The sequence below is a fragment of the Tamandua tetradactyla genome, chromosome 4 (genome assembly GCF_023851605.1).
Source record: "Tamandua tetradactyla isolate mTamTet1 chromosome 4, mTamTet1.pri, whole genome shotgun sequence".
Taxonomy (NCBI): Eukaryota; Metazoa; Chordata; class Mammalia; order Pilosa; family Myrmecophagidae; genus Tamandua; species Tamandua tetradactyla.
The window spans coordinates 130,589,427-130,605,335 of NC_135330.1; the positions used below are offsets into that span (position 1 = coordinate 130,589,427).

A 15,909-nucleotide genomic window follows, 5' to 3' on the forward strand; every position below is an offset into this window, starting at 1 on the left:
TTCATATAGAAGAATAAGCAGAAAGAGAACTAATGGGAAGGAATATAAACTCTAGGTGAAAACTCTAAGCTTCTTCTAATAGTTTACATGGTGGTAGGATGGTGATTGGAAAGTAACATAAGCACAGACTGATCTTTCAACATTCTACATTTTATTGTATCATTAGGCCAACTTTGGGTTTCTTTATGATAGGCATGGCCATGCCCTACCGCAATCAGAGCATATATCCTTAGCCAGTATGAAGACATCATGGTGAGTGAAATAAGTCAAGCTAAAAAAGGCAAAGATTTATGATATCATTGTATGAAGCAATTAGAATAAGCAAATTAATGGACTCAGAAACTAGAATTCAGGTATCAGGGCACAGGGTGGAGGAAGGGAAGAGGTAGTTAATGCTTAAAGTATGGAGTTTCTATTTGGGCAATCAGAAAGTTTTGGTAACGGATGGTAGTGATGGTAGCACAACACTATGAATGTAAGTAACACCACTGAATTATATATTTGAATGGGGTTAAAAGGGGAAATTTTAGGTTGTATATATGCTACTAGGACAAAAATTAAGGATAAAAAATCCATAGGCCTTTACTAAACAAAACTGAATTCCAATGTGAACTATGGCCTATAATAAATATTATAATTAATAATATAATGTTTAATGAGTTCATTCACATATTATAAGAAATGTACCACACCTAAAGCAATGTATTCATAGTAGGGTGGTATGTGGGAAAGTTGTATTTTCTGTGTGATTTTTCTGTAAACTACAACTACTCTAATAAAAAGGAAATCCTTGATGATCTACCTTGATACTTCCTCACTAATCTGGTGAAATGTGATTTCATACCACACATTTTTAAAAAAAAGGAAAAATTTAATCAACAAGTGATATTAATTTCAGTATAACCCATTTTGCCACAAACCTGAACACAAATAGTTAATAAGCATGAAAATCTCCATGTGATCCAACTATTGAGACTGTTTGTTTGCACATTTTACTATATGCACTGGGTTTATGAAATTGTAACTGTGTCCTGCTCCTATCAGAGACTTCAACAACTTTTCCTTGTTAATCAACACTCAGTGGTTCCTTTTTCAGAACAGTTTTTAGAGATCTGGAGCTGTAGGTAGAAGGTGTCACCATAACAGGATAATAAGAGTATATGATCTGTCAGCAGCAATTGCAGGCTCAGCATCTGTATGACCAGCAAACTCCTTTTAACTTGACAAGGTCTGACTGTACGGGGATATAACTTTTGAAGTTTGCAAAAAGGATTATGCTACTTTTGCAGCAAGTTTTCCCTGAGTATAAAACTTGCATAATTATTGACTTCTCTCTGCCACAGGCCACATTCCTTCCACCCTTTGTAATGATCTCATCTACCTGATCTGTGCTCTCTTGACCTGCCAATATTTAAGTTGTCTCTGTTTGTCAGGCTTTTATAACAAACATCACATGATTTGACTTAACAATAAGAATATTTAGCTCACAGTTTGGAAGGCTAGAAGTCCAAAATCAAGGCGTCAGCAAGAACATGCTTTCTCTCTAAAATTTGTAGCATTCAGGTGCTGTTTTGCTGCAAACATGGGAGAGTTCTTTGACTTGCCTCCCATGAGATGGTAATCTCTCTCTTTCTCTCTCTGTGTGTGGGGTGTGTGTGTGTGGGTGTGAGTGTGTGGGTGTATATGCATCTGTTCTTCAGGTTTCCACTAACTACTTGTTTCTGGCTGCTTTGGCTGTGTCTGAATTTCCTCATTTAATAAGTCCTCAGGTCATATGGATTAAGACCTACCCCTCTGTGGTAGTTAGGTTCAGGTGTCAACTTGGCCAGGTGAAGGTGTCTAGTTCTATTGCAGTGGACATGAGCCAATAGCATGTGAACCTCATCTGTTGCTGATTACATCTGCAGACACGTAGGAGGCATGCCTGCTGCAATGAATGATGTTTGATTTAATTGTTTGGTGCTTAAATGAGAGCACTCAATGTAGCACAGCCAAAGCAGCTCAGCACACCTCATCTCAGCACTTGCAGCCCAGGCCAGGCCTTGGGAGATGCAGGATGGAATCACCCTGGAGAAAGTTGTTAGAACTCAGAGACCTGGAGAGAAGGCCAGCACAAAGTGCCCTGTGCCTTTCCATGTAAGAAAGAACCTCAGTTGAAAGTTAGCTCTCTTTCCTTTGAAGAACTATACATTAACTAAATAAATCCCCTTTTATTGAAAGCCCATCTGTCTCTGGTGGGTTTTCTGGCAGCTATAACAAACTAGAACAGATTTGATACCAGAGAAGTGGGGTGCTGCTGCAATTTGCAAACATCAGACATGTTAGACCAGTTTTTTTGATGTATAAGGGGAAGATTTTGGAGGAACTGTGAAAAGAATGATGGAGAAGTCCTGGAGTGCTTGAAGAGATTGCTGGTGTAAATGAAACCACTGCCAATCTGGACAAAGGAGGACATAAAAGGGATAAATTGGAGTTTGCAGAGTGAGAACCATGGAAACTCAGGTCTGAAGCCAAGAAACCTTAGCCAGGAGAGTGGGCGCGCCCATATACATGGAAAGGATGAATCTCCCATCTTGGTACAGTGGAAGAGTTGTGCCGCCTCAGGCCCTGGAAAAGGTTCAGCATGTTCCTTAGGGACTGGGGAGAGCTTGGCTGCCACCACATGGAGAGGTTGAGCATGTGCCCCAGAAATAGCAGAGAGTCCAGGTGAGGCCCTGATGTTAGGAGAGGGTGGAGCCAAGAAAAAGGTGGCCTCCTCAATGTCCCCCGAGGTTGATTCAGAAAGAGGTGGGCCACTGCATAAGTCTTTGGAAAGAGTGGGACTGCCACTTTCTAAAGCTGAAGGATAAATGACTTTCAGACTTTGAAATCCAATGGTGTTTGCCCTTCAGTTTTTCAGAACTGTTTGGGTCTTGTGACTCCTGTGTTCCTTACAATTTCTCCCTACTGGAAATGAAAACCTGTATCCTGTGAATGTCCTCCATTGCATAATGGCCTCAGATAACTTGTTTTGAGATTCGTAGATCCACAGCTAGAAGATAATTTTTTGCACTTTAATATTGTTTAAGTTGATGTGTGTATTGCTAAGTTGACAAGAGGTGGACATCTGGTAGTTAGATTCAGGTGTCAAGTTGGCCAGGTGGAAGTGCCTAGTTTTATTGCTGTGGACTTGAGCCAATGGCATGTGAACCTCATCTGTTGCTGATTACATCTGCAGTCATCCAGGAGGCATGCCTACTGCAATGAATGATGTTTGATTTAATAGTTTGGTGCTTAAATGAGAGCACTCAATGTAGCACAGCCAAAGCTCAGCATACCTCATCTCAGCACTTGCAGCTCAGCCCAGGCCTTTAGAGATGCAGAAAGGAATCACCCCGGGGAAAGTTGTTGGAACTCAGAGGCCTGGAGAGAAGGCCAGCAGAGATCACCCTGTGCCTTTCCATGTAAGAAAGAACCTCAGTTGAAAGTTAGCTGCCTTTCCTCTGAAGAACAATATGTTAAGTAAATAAATTCCCTTTTATTGAAAGTCAGTCTCTGGTGTGTCGCATTCCACCAGCTAGCAAACTAGAACACCTCATTAACCTCATTCATTTTCATCATACCTAAATAGTATCCTAGAAGATCCTATTCCCAGATAAATCCCTACCTTAACTGTTAATACAATTGGGTCCATACCCACAGGAACATGCATTAAGAGAAGAGTGTGCCTTTTGTTGCAGTATGTGCTTCAATCTACCACGCAAGGCCAACCTCAAATACATGGGCCAGGGCATCCAGGAATCAGAACCCTTACCTTTTATTCAGGCCTTAGCAAAAGGAAGTGACTGAATTCATCTTTCTCACATTGTGTACCTCACAAATTTCAGTAAATTGCCATTATTTCCCTACTATCCAGCTTGATGATGCTATTACTACCACTACCACACACACATTCATTCAAACTCATGTACTTCCCACATAACCAGTGATCATATCGCATTGCTGTGTCTTAAATATGAGCAGATACCACCCAAAAGTACAGGAGATTTTGGCTTTCTGGGGAATTTATATCCTCTACTGGGTGTTCATTATCCTCTCAAATGCATTAGTGAGACTAACAGGTTATTCCAGGGAGGTGCCTCTGGATTAAAAAAAAAATACAGAATATTCATTAAGGTCTCTTACAGACTCTTGTCTAAACCTTTATTCCAGTGGGTGCTATTCGAACTGGGAAATCATAGTTTTGTATGTTAATCTAAGTGCTCTTATGTTAGCCCTCGGTTAGAGGTTGGAGATGCTCTTGGGCACTCTTAGGAATGGAAACAGTGTGCTTTACCTGACAGAATTCTGTACATGTAGCACAAGGAATTGACCTTCTGCACTTCAAAAGAACTTTCTTTGGAGTCTGTTCCCAGTTTTCCTAATCCTCAATTACTCAGCCTTATCAAAACAGTGAGGACTTACAACAAAAGCATTCCCAGGTGGAAATTTTAGTGTGCCAATTCACTTCCACCAGCGGAGTGAAGGAAATAAATCTATCAAGTTAATCTTGTCATTCCACTCCCAGGTTGATGTGCAGCACCAGCGTGAGTGTAGTAGGGCTGCTGCTGTAAAGCAGGCACACTTTCATTTAAACTACTCGAGTTCTACTGTGAGGTGTCATGATCCAGCTGCAAGAAAGGAGCTGTTTAAAAAAATAAATTAAGAAAGAAAGTTTTGCTCAGTTATATAGTTGGAAGAGACCACTAATCTAGAATGAGCTTTTTAAACCTCTTAACAGCTGGGGGAGGCTGTTCAAACAGAGACTACAGTGGATCCTACCCATTATCCTGGACCTTAAGTCCATGCTGAGTTATGGAATAGCATTGTGTCCTGAAAGCTGCTTTGTCTGCTCACCCATTGTTTTCTGTTTGGTCCATCATTGTCTGTCCTGATGGAGGTACTGGAAAAGCTGTGTACCCCTCTCTCAAGGACTCCACTAATTTCACTATTATCCTGAATGGTTCTTGGTTTTCAAGAGGCATAGCACTCACCCAAATTAGAAAGTAAGCAAAACTTCCCTTCTTTGCAGATGACATGTTCTCATATATAAAAAATCCTGTGAAATCCATGACAATGCTATAATAATGCTAACAATGTAGAGCTAATAAACAATTTTAGTAAAATGGAATGTTAAAAGGACATGCAGAGGGCGGACCACGGTGCAGGCAGAGATCTTGCCTGACATGCCAGAAACCCAAGTTCAATTCCCAGTGCCTGCCCTTGCAAAAAAAAAGGGGGGGGGGCATGCAGAACTCAGGAGTGTTTCTATAAACTAGTATTGAAGAATCTTCAGAAGAAATCAAGAAAAAATAAATTTACAATAGTAACCAAAAGAATTAAACATCTAGGAATAAATTTGACCAAGAATATAAAGAACTTAATCATGGAAAACTAAAAAACATTGTTGAACAAAATCAATAAAGACCTAAATAGATGGAAGGACATGTCTTGTTTATGGGTTGGAAGACAAAATATTGTTAAGATGGCAAATATACCCAAAGGAATTTACAGATTCAACACAGTTTCAATTGAAATCCCAATTGCCTCCTTTGCAGAAATGGAAAAGCCAAAAACTCACATTTATATGAAACATAAAGGGCCCCAAATAACAAAAAACATTTTCAAAAATAATAGCAAAATTGGAAGATTCACACTCCCCAATTTTAAAACTTATTACAAAGTTAAAGTAAACAAAAATGGCATGGAAATGGCACAAGGACTGTTTGATAGAAAAATGGATTTGGATCAAGAGTTCAGAAATAAACTCACAAATCTATGGCCAATTGATTTTTGACAATTCCACACAATGGGGAAAGAACAGTCTCTTTAACAAATGCTGCTGAGAAAACTGGATCACCATAAACAAAAGAAGGAAGATGGTCCCCCAATCTCACACCAGGTACACAAATCAACACAAAAATAGATCAAATACCTAAATGTAAGACAAAAATATAAAATGTCTAGAAGTAAACTTAAGTATCTTCAGGACCTTGTATTAGGTAATGACTTATTTGACTTTACACGAAAATCACAAGCAACAAAAGAAAATATAGGTAAATGGGACGCCATGAAATTTTTAAAAAAAATTTGAATCAAAATAAAAGGATGACATCAGAATGGGAAAAAAAATATTTGGAGACCAGAAATCCAATACAGGTTTAATATCCAGAATATATAAATAATCTTACAACTCAATAACATAAAGCTCAATAACCAAAGTAAAAAATGAACAAAACACCTAAATAGATATTTTTCCAAGGAAAGCATACAAATGACTAATAAGCGGGTGAAAAGATGTTCAATGCCATTAGCTATTAGGGAAATGCAAATCAAAACCACAATGAGATGCCTTTTCATACCAAATAGATGACTACTATTAAAACAAAAGTAGAAAATAACTAGTGTTGGAGAAGATGTGGAGAAATAGGGACACTAGTTCATTATTAGTGGGAATGTAGAATGGTATAGCTGCTATTGGAAATACTTGGGAATTCCACAGAAAGTGAAGTATGGAATTACCACCTGACTTTGCAATCCCACTTCTAGACCTATAACTAAAGAGACTGAAAGCAGGATTCTAACAGATACTTGCGCACTAAAGTTCAAGGTAGCATTATCCACAATTGTCTGAAGATGAGAACATTCCAAGGATCTGTCAAGTGAAGGATGGATAAACAAAATGTGGCATATATATACATATATATACAACAAAATATTTTTCAGCTTTAAAAAGGAATGAAATTCTGATACATGCAACAACATGGATGAACATTGAAGACATCATGTTGCGTGAAACCAGACAAAAAGGACAAATATTGTATTATCTCTCTGACATGAAATAATTAGAAGAAAGAAACTCATAGAATCAGAAACTAGAATATAGCTTAACAGGATCCCAAGTAGGGGTAAGAAATGGAGAGCTATGCCTAATTGGTACATCATTTCTGTTTGCTGACAATATCTGGTGGTGATAGCACAATCTTATGAACGTAATCAACAATACTGAATTATATATCTGAAAGGGTTTAAAAGGGTAAATTTTAGGTTGTATGTATGTTACTAGAATAAAAATTAAGAAAAAAAAAAGCCATAGGACTGTACAGTACAACCAGTGAACCCTTGTGAAAGCTATGGACTATTGTTAGTTGTACAATCTTAATAATATTGCTTCATTGATTGTACAAACCATATCACACTAATACAAACTGTTAATAATAGGGAAAACAGTGCAAGTATATGGGAACTCTGTATTTTTTGCATGAGTTTTTGTAAGCTTACAACTTCTCTAATTAAAAAAAAAATGCTACTGACTTACAGATATTACTGAAAAGGCCTCTTATGGTCCTATGTAGCACAGGCACTAGTGATCCGAGGACAAAGCTAGCCTCAAACAAAGAGATTCCAGCATATAATAATAAGAGATGCCTGTTAATGGAGTTTTTTCAACTAGAAGTTAGAATCCAGACTGCTGAACTTCCAACTGGTTACTCTCTTGGACTTTTCCTTCTTTTTTTTTTTCCCTGAACACAAAGCAGCACAACAATACATTATATAGAATATATTGGTGATAATTTTATATCCATTTCGAGTTGATTTGGTCATTTCATTCCCTCGTTATTCCATTTCAACACCCAGCAATATTGTTATCCCAAAATACATGTAGGTAGTTTCCTAGTCTTTTTTTTTTTTTTCACATTGAATGTGCTGAACTGACGTTTCATTTTTAAAATACACATATTAATATATTATTTTAAATTTTATTTTCCTGATAACCAATTTACAGATTTTTACTCTCTCACATGTCTACTTTTTAATCATAAACAAAGGACTATTTTTAAGTAGGAAAAACACAATAAAATTAATTTTAACTTTATTATTCTTAGTAAAAAATGTGATGGATGTGAAAAAATGATTTTATGGATGTGCAATCATTTATTGATCTATTTTTCATCATTTTTAAGCAGCCAGAGAAATAAAATTTTTAGGATGTATATGCCAAATAAATAAAAGTTTTACAATTTTTAATAATTCAAAACTAAACTGATAATTGGAGAATAGATTGAGGCAATCTTCAAGTTTGATCTTTGAGTTACAAAATATAATGGAAAGTACTATAATTGACCCTGAAATAATATGTAGGTAGTGTTGGTCAGGACAACATTTTTAGGTTTTTCCATTTTACACCAGGTAATTAAAATCCTTTACCACTTTTCTTTCTCTTTATCACAGGCTCTTTTTATTTCACAGATCATTTCCTCAACTTCATGCTGTTTTTGATCTAGTGGTTTATAACAAAGTCCCAAAATAAATTTGGATCCATTGTAAATCCAATTTCTTGCCAGAGTGATTCTGACCTATCCTATTCTCACTTATCCTGCTTAGCTGTGTTATTTGCAACATTTCCATCCTGGTGGCGAAAAAAAGTATATAAGAGAGAACTCCTCATAAATGGCATATTGAGAATAAAGTAATGAATAGAAAGTATATGAAAACATCAGGTTCAAAATATATGGCATAAATGTTAATGGGTATAGCATGAGCTGAAAACCCATAAAAATTTCAAATAAATACAATTTTTACTCTTGTTGCACTCAGAGTTGCTTATTTACCAATATACTTGTGAAGGTCACCAGTTCAGAACCACTGAATAGTAGGTTTTTTATTCAATATTAGTGAAGAGTGGACCTAATTAAGAACAAAACAGAGCAAACATTTTATTCATTGTGCTGGCTCACTAATACAACTTAATTGATTGATTGCCTTAATATCTTATTACATAAGGGTACATAAAACCTGTTAAAATTTTTAACCTACAGGGTGCATGGGTGGTTCAGTGGTAGAATGCTTGCTTTCTATGTGGGAGACCTGGGTTCAATTCCCAGACCATACACCTAAGGAAAAAAAAAAAAAATTAACCTATTTAGGCCCACATAAGTATGCAAAAACTTGTCATACCACATTCAGTACACTGAACATCTTGTTCAGCAGAACATGAAAACTCAGGAGTGACAAAGAATAAACTACAGCTTTGACATTATCAACGGAGAAAGAGAAAGCAGTGCAGAATCTTTGGAACAGATATTGAATGAGCTCAAATATTGAAGACTCTGTGTTAGATAAAAACAGAAACAGGACTACAATGACACATCATGCTTAAACAGCTTCTTGACATTACGTTCACAGACAGGGCCATGATCAGCCTATGTAAACTATATTTTACTAATATAATATGGCTCAAAACCATGCATAGCTACATCACCAAGTGCAATTCTTTTACTCAGGAAAACAAAACTCACTCCACTAAGGTTTTCATGAATGCGAATAGGCAACTAGCAATAGGGGAAGCACCACTGAAGACTTAGAATCTAGTTATATTGCTTCAGATCAGAAGGGTAGAGCCTTCTGAAGAAGATAGGAATAGAGAGGAGAAAGCGTAGTCACAAGTCCTAGGGGTTTTCCCTACTCTCTCCATCCACACTTGCATTCGTGGGTCTTTGGAAAGAATCATCAATTGTATAAACTAGCTCTGTTCCTTGATCTCTGCAAATGAACCCTTTTAGTAAGTACTTTTAGTTTTAAAGGAGATGATATGGGGAAAGACAGAGGTTAATAAAAGATGATAAAATGAGAAACTTTCTGTGTCAGTCAGGATGACCTATGTTATATTGTGATGACCAACTCTCCAATCTCAGTGGCTCAGTATATAAAATTCCCTGCAAATGAAGGGGATCATTGGAATAACTATCCTTTATGTGTCAACTGAGTGAGCCAAGCTGAAAGAGGCTCCACCTTCTTGTAGATATATGTCTAGAACATACAACTTTTCAGTTCCATGGAGTAGGAAAATAGTGAAAAGAAGATTCAAGCACTAGCAATTTAATATTTCTACCCAGAGTTTGCATACCTCATTTCTATTCATGCTTTTTTGCAAAAGCATGTTACAATGGCATGCTTAACTTCAGGGAGCAGAGATGTATTTCTCTTTTGCACCCAGGATAAAAAGCAACCAGAGGTAATTTCTACTACAATTTTAAATTTAAAAAGTACCTTAATATACAGTTCTGCCTACATTTTTATTAAATGAAAGGAAATCAGAGGTATGAGTTTCCACACATGATTATCCACATTCATATGATCTGAATGGGAAAACACAGGAATAGCTAGATATTTAATTGGGTCAAAATTTTTTAAAATATCCATCATTATATACACAAGCATATTCTGTGCTGCAGGTAAGTAAATTGGTAAATGTGTAAAGTACATACTTGCATTTATCTAGATCATAGTGGTACAGATATTATATGCCAGGCTACTGAGGTTAGACATAACTTTTTTCCAAGGCTTCTTAGTTTGTTTGTTGGTCAAGTTACACAAACTTGAAATGAGACCAGTAGGTAATGAAGAAGAGGGTCACTTTCGACCTTGTGGAGTGGTCAAAAGGGTTTAAACAGACAGATATGAAGACATCGCCCAACAATTCATATTCTTTGAATATAAATAAAGAGAACAAGTTATCATATGAAAATACTTAGATAGAACAGAGAAGATATGATGGTTATTCCTGTCAAAGCAGAGCCTTCATGTTCAAAACAAACATGCTTCCATTTCAATGATGACTGATAAAATTGAGGAATCCTTTGTCATCCTTTTGGATGTAGGGTGAAGGTATCAAGGAGAAGAGAGTTAACACCCTCTGTGCCAGTTTGAAAGTATTCTGTAACCCAGGAAAGCCGTGTTTTAATCCTGATTCCATCTTGTGTAGGCAGCCTTTTCTTTTAGTCTTGATTCAGTATTGTACGGTGGGAGTTTCTCATTAGATTATCTCCACAGAGGAGTGACACGCTCAATTGTGGGTAGGACATTTTTTTTTTTTTTTTGCATGGGCAGGCACTGGGTATGATCTTTTGATGAGATGGAGATGTGAGCCCACTCATTCCTGGGGGGGGGGAGTGTCCGCAGCCGTCTCGTTCGGCTTCTGATCCCCGGCCGGCGAAGGGAACAGGAGGGGAGAAAGAGACAGGCGCAGGCAAACCGACTCGAGTGATAAACACGGGTTCGAGGCACGCAACGGTTGTGAGCACAGACCTTTACTGGAGTTAAGCTTGCATTCTCTGTTACAGGTTCCACGCGGGACAAGATACCCCGCGGGGGAACAACCTCTATGCGGCCGTCAGGTACGGCTCCCTATGGGTCGTCTCCACCCACCCTGTCCGGGTAACCTCTTATATACTGTGCCCAAACCCAATAGGTTAGTGCCACGTATACAGAGGTGATTGGAAGATAGGGTTGGTGGGCGCGTACGTCATACGCGGAAACAGGATGCGGGCGCCATCTTGACTCACTCGATGGGCAGGGGGAGCTCTAGAGCAGGCCGCAGCGTGTCCACTAGGCCAGACCCGGGAGGCGGCTCTCCACAGGGGAGGGTCTTGATTAGTTTACTAGAGCCTTTAAAAGGGGAAAGATTTTAGGAAATCCTTAGAAATGACAGAGCTGACAGAGACACTGGCAGACCCCTGCAGAAGTCACCACACACCTTCCCATGCAATGTTAAGCAAGCCAGAATCTGAAGAGAACCAAGGGAAGTCAAGAGATGGGAGCCAGCTCCAGAGAAACTAAGTGAGAAACTCCCACAGGAAAAGAGGCTGAAACCAACTGATCCCAGGAGCAAGGGACCAGCAGACGCCAGTCACGTGCCTTCCTAGCTGATAGAGGTGTTCTGGATGGCATCAGCCTTTCTTAAGTGAAGGTACTCTCTTCTTGGTGCCTTAATTTGGACATTTCCTTGGGGCTAGAACCATAAACTTGTGACTTACTAAATTCCCTTTTTAAAAGCTATTGAATTTCTGTCATATTGCATTCTGTCAGCTTAAGAAACTAATACATCCTCTTCGTTGCTTATAATGACTCCCTTTAGTGTTACATAATATTACATAGTGTGCTTCCTCCACATTTATTGATTTATTTTCTAGTAACAGGCAACTTACATTTTTCCATTCCCCGATTAGCCTATGTGAGTGGATGCATGCACCACGTGTACACAAAGAGCCATGAAACATATTTTTTATAAATGCACTTTATGGGATATGGCACAACTGTGGCAGGGTTGTAAGAACGGCCTAGTGGTTTAATTGAAAAAGCAGAAAGACCAAAATAAGTATGAGGTACAATTTCCCCTTATTTACTTGTGATAGAGCAAAAATGAACAAAAAGTGTTCTAACTAGGCTCTAGCAGACTGTTTAGAACTTTTGGACTTTGCCTCAAATAGAACTTGGAATTTGAAGAAGTTCTAGGAAAGAAGAGTGTGGGATTAGTCAAGTGTGGGTTTGCGGGTTAGGACTGTGGAGGTGGGCTAAGTGCTTCTGTTGAATTTCCACAGATGATGTCATTCCTTACCCCTGTGTCCATCTTTGGGTCAAGTTTCCTTACAGGATCTAGTTGCAGCTGCTGCCTTACGAATGTCTTAAAACTGATAGCAGTCAAGGGACAGTGTTCATTCCTCTATCTTATAATTCAGACATCTGAGTAGGAGCCCTGAAACTTGGCTACTTCCACCTGGGTCTTCTGTTCCTGCATTGATAATGTGATTTGTAATCAGGCTACCAATTTAATTAGTTGTGGGCAGAACACTGGACTTGGGAAGGGAGATTTAAACCTGCTCAAATGCTAAGACTACATGGTGCATTTATGGAATGAAGAAGGAGGGAGAGAATCTAGGTGGCTTATCAAGATGGCATTCTTTAATCTACTGCTTGGGTTCAGATACTGTAGCAAACCCTATAACAGAACTTAGATCAATGGTGATAGCTGATTATGGAGGCCATCTCCACATATTAAGCTTCTCTACATTGCATAGAACATACAAGTATTCTGGAGTTGATTTTGATATGTTGCGTTTTCACTTTTGCTTGCCTCAAGACATTTCTTAATTTTCCTTGTGATCTCTTTTTTGATCCTTTAGTAGTTCAAAAGTGCACTGTCTAATTTCCACCTATTTATGAACTCTCTGGTTCTTTTCTATTATCAATTTCCAGTGTCACTCTATTGTGCTTGGAGAAGTGCATTATATGATTTCAATATATTTAAATTTATTGAGACCAGTTTTGTGACTTAACAGATTGTCCTGGAAAATGGGTCACATGCACTAAAGAAGAATGTGTTTTTCTTGCTGTGGGTGAAGTGTTCTCCATACGTCTGTTATGTTTGTTTGGTTTATAATATGATTCAAGTCTTCTATTTCCTCATATCTTCTGTCTAGATGTTCTATCTATTAATGAAAGTGGTCTATTGAAGTCTCCTACTATTAATGTAGAACCATCTGTTTCTTCCTCCAAATCTGTCAATATTTACTTCATGTATTTTGGGGTTTGCCATTAGTTCAGTATATATTTATAATTGTTTGGCTTGTTAAATTGACCCCTTTGTTGGTATGTACTGACCTTCTTTGTTCCTCATAACAGATTTTTACTTACCTCAGCTCTCTTTGCATGATATACATGTTTTCCACCATTACAGTTTCAAACTACTTGTGTCTTCCAATTTAAGGTAAATCTCTTGTGAAGAGCATATAGTTGGGGCGTGTGCTTATATCCATTTGGTCAAAATCTGCTTTGGACCAAAGAGTTCAATTCAATTGCATTTATAGTAACTACTGATAATGCAATATTTTTTTCTGCCACTTTGGTACATGTTCTTTTAAAGTCTTGTTCTAGTTTGCTAGCTGCCGGAATGCAATATACCAGAAACAGAATGGTTTTTAAAAAGGGAAATTTAATAAGTTACTAGTTTACAGTTCTAAGGCCAAGAAAATGTCCCAGTTAAAGCAAAGCTATAGAACTGTCCCATCAAAGGCATCCAGGGAAAGATAACTTGGTTCAAGAAGGCCAGTGAAGTTCAGGGTCTTTCACTCTCAAGTGAGAAGGCACATGGTGAACACAGTCAGGGTTTCTCTCTCATCTGGAAAGGCATGTGGCAGACACAGTATCATCTGCTAGCTTTCTCTCCTGGCTTTCCTTCACAAACTCCCTGGGAGGCATTTTCCTTCTTCATCTCCAAAGGTCGCAGGCTGGTGGACTCTGCTTCTCATGGCTATGTCATTCTGCTCTGCTCTCTCTGAATCTCTCTCATTCTCCAAAATGTTTCCTCTTTTATAGGACTTCAGAAACTAATCAAGGACCACCTGCATGGGTTGAGACATGCTTCCAGCTAATCCAGTTTAACAGCCATTCTTGATTAAATCACATCTCCAGGGAGATTATCTAATTACAGTTTTAAACATTCAATACTGAATAGGGATCAGAAGAAATGGCTGCCTTTACAAAATGGGATTAGGATTAACACATGGCTTTTCTAGGGTCCATACATCATTTCAAACCAGCACAAATCTTACACCATTTTTGTCCTTCAATTCTTCTATTATTGCCTACTTTCATTTTTAATTGATTTAAATTTTAATTTCTTGACCCTTGTTTTGAGTACCAACATGTTTTCTATCTTGATATTTGTGGTATGTGCACTGGAAAAGAGAGTTTATTTTGTTGTTGGTTGGAGTGTTTTATAATTGTCAATTAGCCGAAGTTGGCTGATCTTGCTTTCAATTTTCTTTATCCTCACTGACGTTCTGCTTTTTGAGCTATGATCAAGAGAGTGATGCTGAAAGGTCTGGCTATAATCATGGATTTGATTATTTCTTCCATTAAAGTTTCAGTTTCAGCTTTGTGTGTTGTGGAATTTTATCATTAGGTGCATAAACTTGTAGTATTATCATGTCCTTTTAATGAATTTATCCATTTCCCATCATGGAATGACCCTTATCATTCATGATAACAGTTCTGAAACCTTTCTTGTCTTTTATTAATATAACCATTCAATATTTCTTCAGATTATTTTTAACCTATTTTTTTCAATTCTTTAATTTTTAACATATTTTAATCTGTGTACTTAAAACTTTTCTTATTAGTAGTATTTGTTTTCTTGATTTTAGATTCAATCCAACAATTCTGCCATTTAATTAGCTTATTTAGAAAACTCACATTTAATATGATTGATGATACGGTGCATTTAAATCTAAATCATCTTGCTATTACTTTTATATTTGTTCTGTCTGCTCTTTTTTTTCTTTTCCTACTATCTTTTGAATGAAATTTTTGTATTTGGCTTCCATTTTATTTCCTTATTGATTTAAAAGCTCTATTGTAGTATTTTGAGTGCCCCCCCCCCCAATTATGTGCTCACATCCTCATCTACAGAATCTACGAATGTGTGAATGTGGCTTTATTTAGAAAAAAAAACATATGCCAAATTAAGGATCTCAATCTGAGATGAAACTGAGTTATCTGGATGGGCCCTAAATCCAGTAGCCAGTGTCCTTATAAGAGACATACAGAGATAGACACATAGAGAAAGACAGTGTGATGATGGACGGAGAGATCTGAGTGATGTAGTCACAAGTCAAGGATGACACAAGACGCAATAGCAACCAGAATCTGGAAGATGCAAGGAAGAATTCTCCCATTGTATTCCAGGATACTTTTGGCCTGGCCAAACTTGATTTCAGCTCCTGTCCTCCAGAACTAAGAGAATAAATGTCTGTCATTTAAATCCACCAAGTTTGTTGTAATTTGTTATGACAGTACTAAGAAAATATTGCATACAACATTTCTTCTTTACTTTAAATTATAACTGCCTGTTTCTATTTTATTTACCTTTTCTGGTGCTGCTCATTTCTATGTAAAGATTGAAGTTTCAGCTGATGTGATTTGTTTTTCCTGTCAAAAGGACCTCTTTTAACATGGCTAGTACAGAATAGGCTGATTGTGATGAATTCTTTTACCACCTATTTCGTTGGATTCATTAAAAAAATTGTGGACGGAGAAACTTATCTTTTAATA

At 37.6% G+C, this 15,909-nt stretch overlaps 1 non-coding gene across 1 annotated transcript; it reads left to right on the forward strand.

The window, feature by feature from the left end:
• Window positions 1-8,840: 8,840 nt before the first annotated feature.
• TRNAR-UCU (transfer RNA arginine (anticodon UCU)) lies at window positions 8,841-8,911 on the forward strand. Its single transcript has one exon. It is a non-coding gene; the product is annotated as a tRNA-Arg (tRNA).
• The last annotated feature ends 6,998 nt before the right edge of the window (window positions 8,912-15,909 follow it).